The sequence below is a fragment of the Coturnix japonica genome, chromosome 1 (assembly GCF_001577835.2).
Source record: "Coturnix japonica isolate 7356 chromosome 1, Coturnix japonica 2.1, whole genome shotgun sequence".
Classification (NCBI taxonomy): Eukaryota; Metazoa; Chordata; class Aves; order Galliformes; family Phasianidae; genus Coturnix; species Coturnix japonica.
In genome coordinates, this window is record NC_029516.1 from 132,855,860 (window position 1) to 132,869,318 (window position 13,459).

The window sequence follows — 13,459 nt, forward strand, 5'->3', positions numbered from 1 at the left end:
TCTGTTCTTTTCTTATTCTTTTTTCTCTTCGTGTCTTTCTTTTCTTTTTCTTTTTTTCTTTTCTTTTGCTTTTCTTTTCCTTCTTTTCTTTTCTTTCTTTTCTTTTCTCTTCTTTTCTTTTCATTTTCTTTTCTTTTGTCTTTCTTTTCTTCTTTCTTTTCTTTTTCTTGATCATATTTCTTTCTTTTCTTTTTTTTTTCTTTCTTTTCTTTCTTTCTTTCTTCTTCTTTTTTTTTTTTTAACTGAAACTTTCTCTAAGCTATAGAAATCAATACTTCCCTTTAATGTTTAATGTGTTTTCTATAAATTGCATTTCACAGAATCATAGGGGTTGGAAGGGACCTCTAGAGATCATCAAGTCCAACACCCCTGCCAAAGCAGGTTCCCTATACCAGGTCACACAGGTAGGCATCCAGGTGGGTCTTGAATATCTCCAGAGATGGAAACTTTGCAACTCCCCTGGGCAGCCTGTTCCAGTGCTCCATCACCCTCACTGTAAAGAAGTTCTTGCGCACATTTGTGCGGAACTTCCTATGCTCCAGTTTCTGGCTGTTTCTCCTTGTCCTGTCTCCACACACTGCTGAAAAGAGTCTGGCCTCGCTACTTTGCCCCCCATGCCTTAGATATCTATAGACCTGAATCAGGTCCTCTCTCAGTCTTCTTTTCTCAAGGCTAAACAGACCAAGTTCACTTAGCCTTTCTTCATAGGGGAGATGCTCCAGGCCTTTCACCATCTCTGTGGACCTCTGCTGGACTCTTTCCAAGAGATCCCTGTCTTTTTTTTTACTGGGGAGCCCAGAACTGGACACGGTAGTATTTGTGAGGCTTAAATAGAAATAAGTAACAGGAAACGTTATGTTATTCTTCTGGAAATATAGAGATCTGAAAATCCCAGAGTGGAAGCACCACTACTTGCTGAAAAGACTTTTATACATAAATACTTTTTGAGTTTTTGTTTTGTTTTGTTTTGTTTGTTTTTGGTTTTTGTTTCTTCCCCTTTTTACATTAAGGGATATTTTGATCCAATGAAGTCTCCATGTTACCTTGCTTTGGTCATGTAATTCAGCATCACAAGGGAAATGAAATCGAAATTATAAGTGAAAAAAACAAATATTTGAGCATGTAAGACTTCTATTCCATTGTTATTAGGGTTGCTGGTCTTAAGTTCATTGTTTAAGCAAGTCTGATCACTCAAAGAGACAGGCTACATAAGAAACTACCAAACACGATCAAGGCTCTGAATTAGAAGTGTCAGTTGGAAGCTAGGATTACAGTACTTTCTGTTCTCTTTTTTTTTTTTCTTATCTTTTTTTTCTTTTTCTTTTTCCTACCAGTAGACACATGACCTCAGCTATTATTTTCTTAATAGGTGATCTTCCTGTACATGAAGTTGGCCTCTACAATACTTTCGAACTCTTTGTAAATGACAGAATAGCTGACTGTAGACCCTCCTCTTCAGAAGAGAAAAAAACTGCCTACAAAACTTCTGAGAACAGTCATGGTAAGGTTAAGTGCTACAAGTTAGACATTATGAATCATCTTCTAGAAGAATCTGCTTCTCTGTCAACTGTTAAATGCATGTGTGCTCAGTTATATCAGTAGATAGAATAAGACAAGTATATTCTTTAAATAATTGTTATATCAATAGAAGATAAAGCTCGTTTCTAGTCAAGAAGTTTTCATCTCCAGTTTCTCCCAAATTAAATTATTCAAATGTATGCACCCTTAAAGACAATCTTTGAAAGAATTTTTACACATTTCCCACATTTTGTGCTTGTAAAAGACTAGGGAAAAAAATTGACTTCTGCTGTGCCTATACCTTCCTAGAAAATCATACAGCCACTAAAGCTTAAATACATTTCTCTCATACAGTTGGTCTTAACACTTTACTTCAATTTTAATATGAATTTACTATCATGTTTGCAAAATTTGCCTACAAATACTGCAATCAATGTTAGAACAGATGTAGATCGAGGCAAAATATGTCAGCTCACTTCACAAAATTATTCTCCTAAACAAACTACTGAAAGTGTTTAATTGAACAAAGAAAGCTCCCACCTTCATGTTTTGAAGATGTATAAGTCACTAATTCTCCAGCAGTAACTGACTACAAGTCCTATTACTGGACCACGCTGCAACACATAGAATCTGTGAAAGCAAACTTTGTCAAGGTTTTTACCCAAGGATCCTTAATATGTTAGCCTATAAATTTTCTTCAGTTCCTTGGCTCTGTTCTGTCACCTCCCTCTATCTTAACAGCACCTAACAGAATTCAGTTGACTTATGATTCTTTTCATGGCTTGCAATAGCACACAGCACTCTGTGTCTTCTAATCGGTTTACCAACTGACAGAATGTGCTGGCATGTTTTGGCTTTTGGATAGGGTTCGCAAAAATATTTGCAAATATTCCTGTATCAATGTTGCATACCCAACTGTATAAGGAATTATTTACATTTGCAGTGAGCTTTGCTCAGTGGTGTCTTGTGGGTTTACTGTATTTATGCAGATGATATATTTACTGAGGATACAGCATTTCTGCTATTTTTACCTGCCAATGTTTGCAAGATCTAGACGTTGGCAGATGTCTTCTTTGTTTGATTTTAACACCAATATATTCTGCCTGCCCTTGATAACTACTGCTCTGAAGTCTGTTTAATCATTACTGTGTTCTAGAAGTTCTCATATTGAAATACCTCGTTGTGGTAGAACCTGGTTTGTCAGGTTGATGGTTGGATTTGGTAATCTTGAAGATCTTTTCCAACCTAGATGGTGCTATGATAATGAGATTCAAAGCAGTAAATATTGAACTTCTTCCTATAGTTATTTTCAGCTCCGTGTTAGTTTTTCTATATTCCAATCAGAACTGAAAGCAAGAAAATGTGCTAGAAATTTTCCAAGCACTGTGGTTGTCAGTAAGGTTGTATGTCAGCAGTGGAACCTCAAAAGACTGAATTCTGATGTTAGCTAATCAAAATCTCTCTCTTTCTCTTTTACCCAAGGGCAAACTTACAGGTTCGAGCATTCAATAGCATTAAGAATCATGAGAATGTGTACTCAAGGATATAAAATAACCTAGTCACTATCAATCTATATATAAGGGTTTGAGAAGAGTACAGAGTGACACAAAGTCAGGTGAAGAGCAGATGAGGAAAGAAAATGTGTTTGGGTTTATGTATGAAGACTGAACTGAAAGTAAAGCCTCCTGTTTTATTATGTTGGCCCACAATGTCAGAGGCAGATATTGGTAATATGGCAGTAGAGGTTGAAGCTTCCTTCAAATATTCCACTATATTTTGTTGCTGTGTGACAGATGGCAGCAGAGGGGAAGTCTGACAGAATGGTGTCTGACATGGAAATGCATATGAAGCAAAGGTAAGGTATGTCATTGAACTCCTCCATGGGGAAAAGAAGAAAACAGAAACAAACAAGCCCCTCCCCTTCTTCCCCCTTTCAACACCCACAGACATTTATTCACCAAATAGTGAATGTGAGCATAGGGAGGTGGAGAGTAATGAGTTTCAGCAGTGCTAACAGCAGCAGTGGATCATCTTCAGTGGCAAAGATTTTTATGCTCATGAATTCAAGCTTTTGTTCATTGCCGGCAAAAGAGCAGTTAGAGCTTATGACTATGTCAAAAAATAGTGTCTTGTAGCTAAGAATTTGCTTTATCAAAAAACGTTATTGTGCTCATTGTTGCAATTTCGATGGAAACAAGTAGGAGGCATTATTTTAGGAGTGACGGGCATATATTATCTCTTGTAAAAGTAATTAGATATTTTCCATATATAGATAATCCTTAATAATATCAGACCTTGTTAAGAGAACCAGAATGGACAGGCATATATGTAATCAAGGTAATTATTTTTGTCTCAGATTAATATGCCTAAATATTTTAGGGAAGGAAGGATTTTAATGAGAATTGTAACGATAATTTGTAAGTTGGATACAGCATGTAGTTATTTCACTTCAAATATATATTTATTGCTACAGATTTCTATATTAATATTCAACATAGCTCTCCTGATTAATAAATTTCATGTCTGTACTGCAACTGAATTAAAGCCCTTATTCTCTCATCAATAAACTACTACAGAGTACTATCAAAATGATGCAGTTTCCGACAATATTAAAATGCTAATGTTAGTTTAACTTCTATGATTTGAAGTAATTATATTATACTTTATGTAAAAAAGATTATGTGTACTCATGCAGAATCAGGCATTTCAGATTTTCCTACAGCATATCTATTCTATTTGACCAAGAACAAACAACATGAAACATGAAATAGGTATACTCAGTTTGCATATAGACAACATACAATGTGAACTGATGCAGCACAAGCCTTCTATAGTTCAGAAAATCAAGATCTTGCTACATTTTTTTTTGACACTAAGTGCATGGTTAAAACTAAGCAAGTGTGCAAGTGTTTGTTTTTTTTGTTGTTGTTGTTGTTGTTGTTTGTTTGTTTGTTTGTTTGTTTAAAGAAGCTTTTTGGAACCACAGAATCACAGAATAGCTTTTGTTGGAAGAGAACTTAAAGACTATCCAGCTCCCCACCCCCACCAGCTCAGGCTGCCCAGGGCCTCATCCAGCCTGGCCTTGAGTGCTTTCAGGGATGGGGCATCCACAGCTTCTCTGGGCGGCCTGTGCCAGTGCCTCCTTGCCCTCTGAGTAAAGAACTTCCCAGCATTCAAACTAAGTCTTTCCCCCGTTATCACAAGGTATCACAGCCAGCTTGGCTATGGGAGGGAATAAAACATTAATTCATTTATATGTATGACTCAATTTTGGGGTAATTGGTAGTTACCCTCTAAACTACCCGGCACTCTAAAGCCAACAAATTCTAAATTTTTGGCAGCCATAATAATGCTAATGTTTAATCTTGGCATAAATTATACTTACCCAAGCCAATCTATTTCATGCCATTATTACATGTTTCAGCTGAATGGTTCATATTTTTGTTACTATTTGCAGTGGATTGCCAGTCTTTTTTTATTGCAGCACTTCAATACAGATGCATTTTATTTTAATTAAGTCATTACTGCTATCTTGTAGATTTGCTTAGCACTTTCAATGTTTAGCCATAATCTATATCTGTAATCTTCATCTCTATAATTAATGTTATTTTATGATATTTTAATGTGAAATTAATTTGAGAAAGACATTCTTTGGCTGCTAAAATAAGCTTTAAAAAGATAAAGCTCCAAAGGCCAGAAAGTGCTTTGATCTTCAAGGCTTATTAATGAAAGCAACACACTTAGAATTGTGCTTACATAATCAAATGTTTTCAGATAATCTGAATCAAATCTCAAGGCTCTACAAATTTGCATAATTGGTTTAAATTTCCTAAAACTCTGAATAAACTGACAACCTGGGGATATGGGCTGAAAGTACAACAAAGAGAAACGTAGGTCATACAACTGGGGAGGAGGAATTCCAGGCCACCCAGAAGGCAGATCTGCATGGAAGGCAGATCTGCAGAAAAAGACCTGAGTGTCCTGGTGGACATGAAGTTGAACATGAATTAGCAATGTGCCCTTGCCACTAAGAAGGCTATCAGTATTCTTGGCTTCATTAGCAGAAATATCATCAATGGATCCTTCCTCTCTACTCAGCATAAGTGAAACTGCCTGTACAAAATGGCTCTGCTTTGAATAACCATCAAGCCATCTAAATCACTTAAATCTGATTTACACTTATTTTGTAATTATGCATCTGAAATTTACTCAAGTAGAAAGTATGTGTAAGCTGGGATGAACATTGCATTTGTGTTCACTTTTGCAGGCAAAAATGATACAAAAAGTTGCCCATCTTTACTAAGTAGTGCTGTCCTGGTTCTGCCACTCCCCAGCTCCTGTGCCCCCTCCATCCTCTTGTTGACAGGACACAAGTCTTTGGCTCTATACAGCACTGCTCAGAAAATGAAACACAGCATCATATGAGACACTAAAGAAAATGAACACTGTCCCAAATGAAACCAGGACAAATTGTCTATTAATAAATAACAAAAGACAAAAATACAGCAAATTATGAAGACGTGAAAGTTTTTTGCAAGAAACTTATTTGTAAAAGGATAAAAAGAGACATTTCATACAATAGGTTTTTTTTGTTGTTTGTTTTTGTTTTATTTTTTTGTTTTGTTTTGTTTTGTTTTTCTGCTGGAAATGGTTGTTCACCTTAAATTGCAATCCACTGTACGTAGAAGCCCTTAAACACAGAAATGTAGAGTTTTTTCTTCTGAAATTAAAGGAGTCATCTAGGCCACTGCATGGGGACAATGGTCTCAAGTTGCACCAGGGTAAGTTTAGGTTAGATATCAAGAAAAACTTTTTTACAGAAAGGGTTGTTAAGCACTGGAATGGACTCCCCAGGGAGGTGGCTGAGTCACCATCCCTAAATGTTTATAAAAACTGTTGTGATGTGATGCTCCGGGTCATGATTTAGCAGAGGGTTGTTAGAGTTAGGGTAGTATGGTTAAGTTGTAGTTGGACTTGATGATCTTTATGACTTTTCCAACCTGAGCAACTCTATAATCCTATGATACTATAATTAGATATTGCTATATATTAATTTAAAAGCACTGTATTTCTGTCTAATTTTTCATCATTTATTTTTGATACAGATTTCAGTCTGGAATTCCAACTTTATAAAAAAATATATTACACTTTTTGATACAGCAGTGAATGTGGAAGCTCCAAATCAGAATTGATTTAGTCAAACTCCCATGCAATGAGCAGGACCACCTACAGCTAGATCCGGTTGCTCAGAGCCCCATCCAGATTAACCTTGAAACCTTCCAGGGACAGGGCTTCTACCACCACTCTGGGCAACCTGATCCAACACGAGCCACTTATTCAATACTACCAAAAATCATTAGATAACAAAAATTGCTTAATGATTGACAGAATTTCTGATTAGCAAAAATATAATGACAAATATTTATGAGTTCTGTCCCTGTACATGTTTTCAATTGCTTATTCAAATTATATATTTGTTTTTTTATAAAGATCATTTTATTAATACATAAGGAAGGAAAACAATGCCTAAGAAGGGAATATTCTATATTAAAATTTCTATATTAATAATAATAATAAATAATAATATATAATAATTAATAAAATTTCTATATTAGGCTTCCAAGATGAAAGCTAAACAATGCAAAACATTTTACAATTATTCTCTATCTAATAACAATTATTTTCAGACATTCCCATATGTTGCTCAAAGAGACTGGTCTAGAAACCACACTTCGGCAAAGAATAATCAGATTTTGTACATTCCTTCATATGAAATCAAAAAAAGGGTTAAATATGACTTCACTACTTAAATAAATCGTAAAAATTTTTACAATCACTAAAGGACTTTGCTGTGTGGAAAAACTAGTTCATTGTATTTGTCAGTAATAAACACACAAATGTTCTGGACTTAACCATTTTATTTCAAGTATTTGAAACCAGCAGGTCTGTTGAAAGTTAGGTGGTTCATTCTGTTTTGATGCACATTCAGATGGATAGACCTATTTTAGTCTATATCTGAACAGGAAGGAGAGTCATTCAGTAATGAATGGTCAATAAAAATGGTGAAATAGATTTTGTTCCAAGGGCTGATGGCTGGATAACTTGCAAAACAAACAAACAAATAAATAAATAAATAAATAAAGGNGTTTTTCTGCTGGAAATGGTTGTTCACCTTAAATTGCAATCCACTGTACGTAGAAGCCCTTAAACACAGAAATGTAGAGTTTTTTCTTCTGAAATTAAAGGAGTCATCTAGGCCACTGCATGGGGACAATGGTCTCAAGTTGCACCAGGGTAAGTTTAGGTTAGATATCAAGAAAAACTTTTTTACAGAAAGGGTTGTTAAGCACTGGAATGGACTCCCCAGGGAGGTGGCTGAGTCACCATCCCTAAATGTTTATAAAAACTGTTGTGATGTGATGCTCCGGGTCATGATTTAGCAGAGGGTTGTTAGAGTTAGGGTAGTATGGTTAAGTTGTAGTTGGACTTGATGATCTTTATGACTTTTCCAACCTGAGCAACTCTATAATCCTATGATACTATAATTAGATATTGCTATATATTAATTTAAAAGCACTGTATTTCTGTCTAATTTTTCATCATTTATTTTTGATACAGATTTCAGTCTGGAATTCCAACTTTATAAAAAAATATATTACACTTTTTGATACAGCAGTGAATGTGGAAGCTCCAAATCAGAATTGATTTAGTCAAACTCACATGCAATGAGCAGGACCACCTACAGCTAGATCCGGTTGCTCAGAGCCCCATCCAGATTAACCTTGAAACCTTCCAGGGACAGGGCTTCTACCACCACTCTGGGCAACCTGATCCAACACGAGCCACTTATTCAATACTACCAAAAATCATTAGATTACAAAAATTGCTTAATGATTGACAGAATTTCTGATTTGCAAAAATATAATGACAAATATTTATGAGTTAATGGCTATTTATTAATTAATGGCTATTAATTTAAGAGCAGCATATTTCCTGGAAAGTAACAGTTGACGTTGTTATGTGGAACAATTACCATTTTCAATTAACTGACATTTCACATAGCTTTGAGATGAGAAGACAATAACCCTCAACACCTAATCTCAGTTCTGCTGTTAGGTGAGTCTTCTGTCAATACTTTCGTGGTATTATTTCAAAGACAAACTCAATATACTATGAACAATTACCTTCATTATTTTAAAACACTAAGAACGACACAGACACAGCTCAGACAGAGTTCGGATGCGGTGATCACTATGACAACTGCAATATTCCATGTGGATTCATACATATATTTTGCAGAAATATTTTTGATCATTTTCAATTATTTTTTTTACCCCCCCAATCTACCTGGTCAGGTAGATTGTCTACTTGTCAGGTAGATTGTGATACTGTGATACTGTGATACTGTGATATTTTAAAATGTGTGCATAATTTTAAATATCTACTTACACAATCTTATGTCATTCTTCTCTCCATAGGATTTCAGTAACATGAGCAGCTTAGTGAGCTTGCTTTATAGCTGCTATAGTATGTCATGATAAGATTGTAAAACAAATATCAGTGATTTGGTAAGCTATTTCATTAGAATGAAAAGAAGTTGTTTTCACATCAACACTAAGTTTAATATGCTGTATAAGCCACCCTTTAATTTCCTTAATTCAATAAACACAGCTATTGAGATAATTCAATTAAATTGTTTCAAATTACCTTTTTCTTACAGGGATCATTGAGTGGAAAAATACAAAAACAAAAGCTAAAACAAGCAAACAAACCAAAAGAAAGAAAGAAAAACAAAGAAACAAACAAAAAAAATAAAACAACCTTATGGCCTGAGCTATACAAAGTGTAGAAACATAAATAGATGATTGAATGACTGTTGTAAAAATATAAAAATATAATATTAGATTGTCAGCATTATGCAAGTAAGATGTCACCCAGTATTAATATCCTGCACAATTATTCAGTGTCTACAACAGTAACAGGAAACTACTGATCATTCAAAGTGTTATGTACTTAGTAATTCAAGTGTGCTCACTTTAAGGCTGTAGATTTTTTAAATTAATTATAGCATTTGCTATAATTTATATTATAATTAACCCCTAAAATGTGTCTGTATGACTCATGAAAACAAACGAACAACTGTGGATTCAGCTAGGGTCCAGAACAGCACTCTGCAGCGCATTCACAAGGCTGATAGCTATCATTCCAAAGGCTCTTTTGAACAGCTGTTATAGCCTGACAGAGTTGCAGAACTCTTTGGTTGCTCAGATATTTTTTTTTTATTTGCTTTTACTGTTCCTGTTGTTGTTTGCTTTTTTCACTTGTTTATTTGCCTGCCAGATATCCCTGTTTCTTGTCATCCAAGAACATGTATTTATGAATAACATATAAATACACTACTATTATGTAATACTATGTAATAATACATTATGTAATATATTATGTAATACATATTTCTTATACTGCATGCCAAATTTTGACTCAGAATTTGGCCTATTGCACTGATTCTGATCTTGACTCCATGCACCCATACTTATGGATATGCACACACCTTGTGCAGTTATATGTTTGAAAATAATCACTTGTGTAAAATGAGGCAAGATTAAGATCTTTGGTAATAGCTGTTAACGTTTTCAAATCTGTTTTCTTCAAATCTAAATAAGGGTAAGGGAAATATTAGCTTTTAAAAGAACTATAGCACTCAAAATCCAATGTTGATATAAATGTCATTTTCAACAATGGAGTCAAAGTTTTTTCTGTAATAAAATTTTACTCCTGTTCAGAAAAAGTATCAGAGTAAATTCCGTACGAGTCCCACATTCCATTTCTTAATATGAATTTTAATTTATGTAATAATTCGAAGTAAGCTTGAAAGGTAATATATTTTCAAATTCTCTCCACATTTTAAAAGGCATGAATCAGTTTCTTAACTGATGACAGACACATGCTTATCATTTGGTTGTTAGGTGAACTTGATGTTCTTTATATAAAATTAAGATTAATATTTTTTCTTTCTAATATGATATTTAAATTCTTCCTTATTTATCTCACCACACAGTCCTCTAGCTTTTTAATTGTTTAGATGAATGTGCCTTTGAAATATTCTGTTTAGATTCGTATTCTGAGACTTCAGTGAAACTGTCAGTTAAGTAATATGTATTGCCATTAGCATTGCATCAAAAATGTCCCGATTCAATCAGGAATACTACAAGGAATTTACACAGTCAAAAATGTCCTACTTTACTTAACTGCCTTTTTTCCTCAAAGTTATTCTGCAAGTTTTATTCATGTATAGATTTTATCTTTCCATGTATCATATGTAACGTATATTTAATGTATGATACATAATGAATAATAATGTCCACGTCTTCATATATAATCTTCCATTGGGGCCAAATCACACCACAGTTATATTACACTGTGTGAGAGGAAGCATTATCAGGGTTCTAAATGATGGTACACTTAGTCTGATCATCATTCAAGCTGAGCATTTTATATACAAATATTTCCAGTAAAAATAAAGAGGTATTTTTTATCCTCAGAATCAGTTGCATAAAACTGCATGAATTTCTCTATGATGATGTAGCTTGTATTTTTTTTACAAACTTCAGATATTAAGGAAGGAAAATTCATCTCATTAATTTACTGAGAACTACTAGAAATCAGTGAGGACTGATTTCCTCTGTTACTTGAACAGATGTGGCTGTTTTGGAAGCTTGAAATTTTCATTCTTGCCACTACCTTCAAGGGTACAGAAGGAACTACTGATCAACTGATCTATGCAAAATTAATTTGTCAGATCAGTGTTACATACTGAGAAATAAGAAAAAATGTCAGCAGTCCAGCCAGAGAAATTTTATGTAAGATATCAGCTTCTAAAAAGAGCCACCTCACTGCAAAATCACTTGGAGGAAAAAAAGTTGTAAACATGATTGAAAATGAAAAGGAGCCCTATTATTTTAATACACTTTTGAGCTATGGAAATTGACCATTTCCTCACTTCTGTAAGACTGTGGTGAACATTTTGGAAAACAAGCTGCAGTATCTGCAGAATAAAATATTGCAAATGAGACTTGTTTTAGCAAAACAAAAAAAGGGAGGTACCAAAATGCATAACAGAGTTAACCTTAATTGATCATTAATTGCTCACTGTGATATATTTTATTACAGAAATAGTTAATCTGTGGCAATAACTGACTCAAATAAATTCTGTAGTTTCTGCACATAAAAATTATTAAAATGCAATAGACATATTGTTTAATGTTTGACTTGTTGTAACAGTATTTACAAGACGTTCTATCACAGAAACAAATTAGCATGACAAGTATTCAGCCAATGGACACTGCAATTTATTGCAATTCTTGGCACCCGAACAAGCAACTAAGGCTTTCAATATACCCTCCAAAAGCACTTTGTGTAGAAACAGTGTTCTATCATTAAACCCTCAGGTGCCTGTCAGAGGAAGAAACTCATGTCCTTTTTTCACACTTTCAGTGGGTAAAACACCCTAGGTAACATGATAAAAAATGTTAGTTAAACCTTGACTTTCCTAAGATCTTCCTATTTTTTTTTTATTTTTTTTATTTTTTTTTTCCCTTACAGATTGAAACTTTTCATATCATACTCTTGATAGTGGTAGTACAGGTGGTTGAGGATATCAATACCTAAAATCAGCATGTCATATTCTAGGAAGTCTCTGGCTTGGAATCTATAATAATTCCCTCCATTGTGTGTTGAAAGAGTAAGACAATAGCTGCTCAAAGATTCAAAGAAAATTGAGTTCAAAACTAGTACAAAACTTTATCTAAAATACTTTTCACATGTAAACACCTCTATTTACTATATACCTTTCTATTTAACTAAATTTCTCAAGAAGTTTGAACTTATGCTTCTAAACAGGCCCTGAAATGTCTTTATTTTTTTAATGAAGATAATTATTCAAACAAATAAGCTTGCCTTTAAAGCTTTAAGAGGAAGGTTCTTTTTTCCTAACTTAGATTTCTAAAATTAAGTGGGGATGATTTATCTGGACAATAAACATTTTGTCAGGAGATGAATTACATCTTAGACCAACCTACTTGCTCCTTTTGACTGAAAAGATTCTGCCATTCTTCATCAGGTTTTCTCAGAATACACAAAATGCAAGGTGACTGAGAGAAAAAGCTGCTGCTTCCTGATTGAAACTCTAAATTTAGCTGCTACCAAAATGTCAGTTTGGGAGTTCAGTTCTGTTGAGTCTATATAGAGATATTTGAGATATGTGTAGGTATTCAAGACAACCACAAAGGCTGCCATGTTTAATAAGAACCTGTGGGGAAATCTAAGCCTTTCTGAAATGAGGATTTGTCATGGTTTTATAATTTTTGTTGTCAGTATTCCACATCATAACATCATGTAAAGCATGGGGGATTAAGAGTTAATGCTCCAGTTCCATGGACTGACAACTTTTTGGATACCTGGTTCTCAGAAGAGAAAAAAGAAATACATATCCCAGAGGACTTCATGTTCAGAGAGGAAGATAAGTCACAGGAGGAAGTCACAGGATTCACTCTCTCACTCACTGCCTGGCAGTGTGTGGGTGTGCTCCCCAGCCCTGCGCCTTCAGTTCAGAGTAAGGTTTTCGGTTTTGGATGTTGTCTCTCACATTTTATTGGATTTATTAGCCTCAATTCTATTTATATTGTATTATATTGTATTATCTTGCATTCCAATATAATATTCAGTAAAATTAAGTTTCCTCCTTACATCGTTGCTGCTGTTCTGCTTTTGGGTCCATCTCCCATCTCCCTAACTTTCCCATTTCCCCTTCCCATTTTTAGGTTGGGGGTCTATGGGCCTGCTGCCCCCTGCCATAGGCACAGGTTGAACTAGATAACTCCATTACTAGACTGGAGGTTACCTTAGATGGCACTAGTTTACATTTGAGCCAACCATGCCAAAC

At 34.5% G+C, this 13,459-nt stretch overlaps 1 protein-coding gene across 3 annotated transcripts in view; it reads right to left on the bottom strand.

Moving 5' to 3' along the window:
* Window positions 1-13,459, bottom strand: part of GPC5 (glypican 5) — a 519,876-nt gene that overhangs the window by 138,516 nt on the left and 367,901 nt on the right. The window lies entirely within an intron of this gene.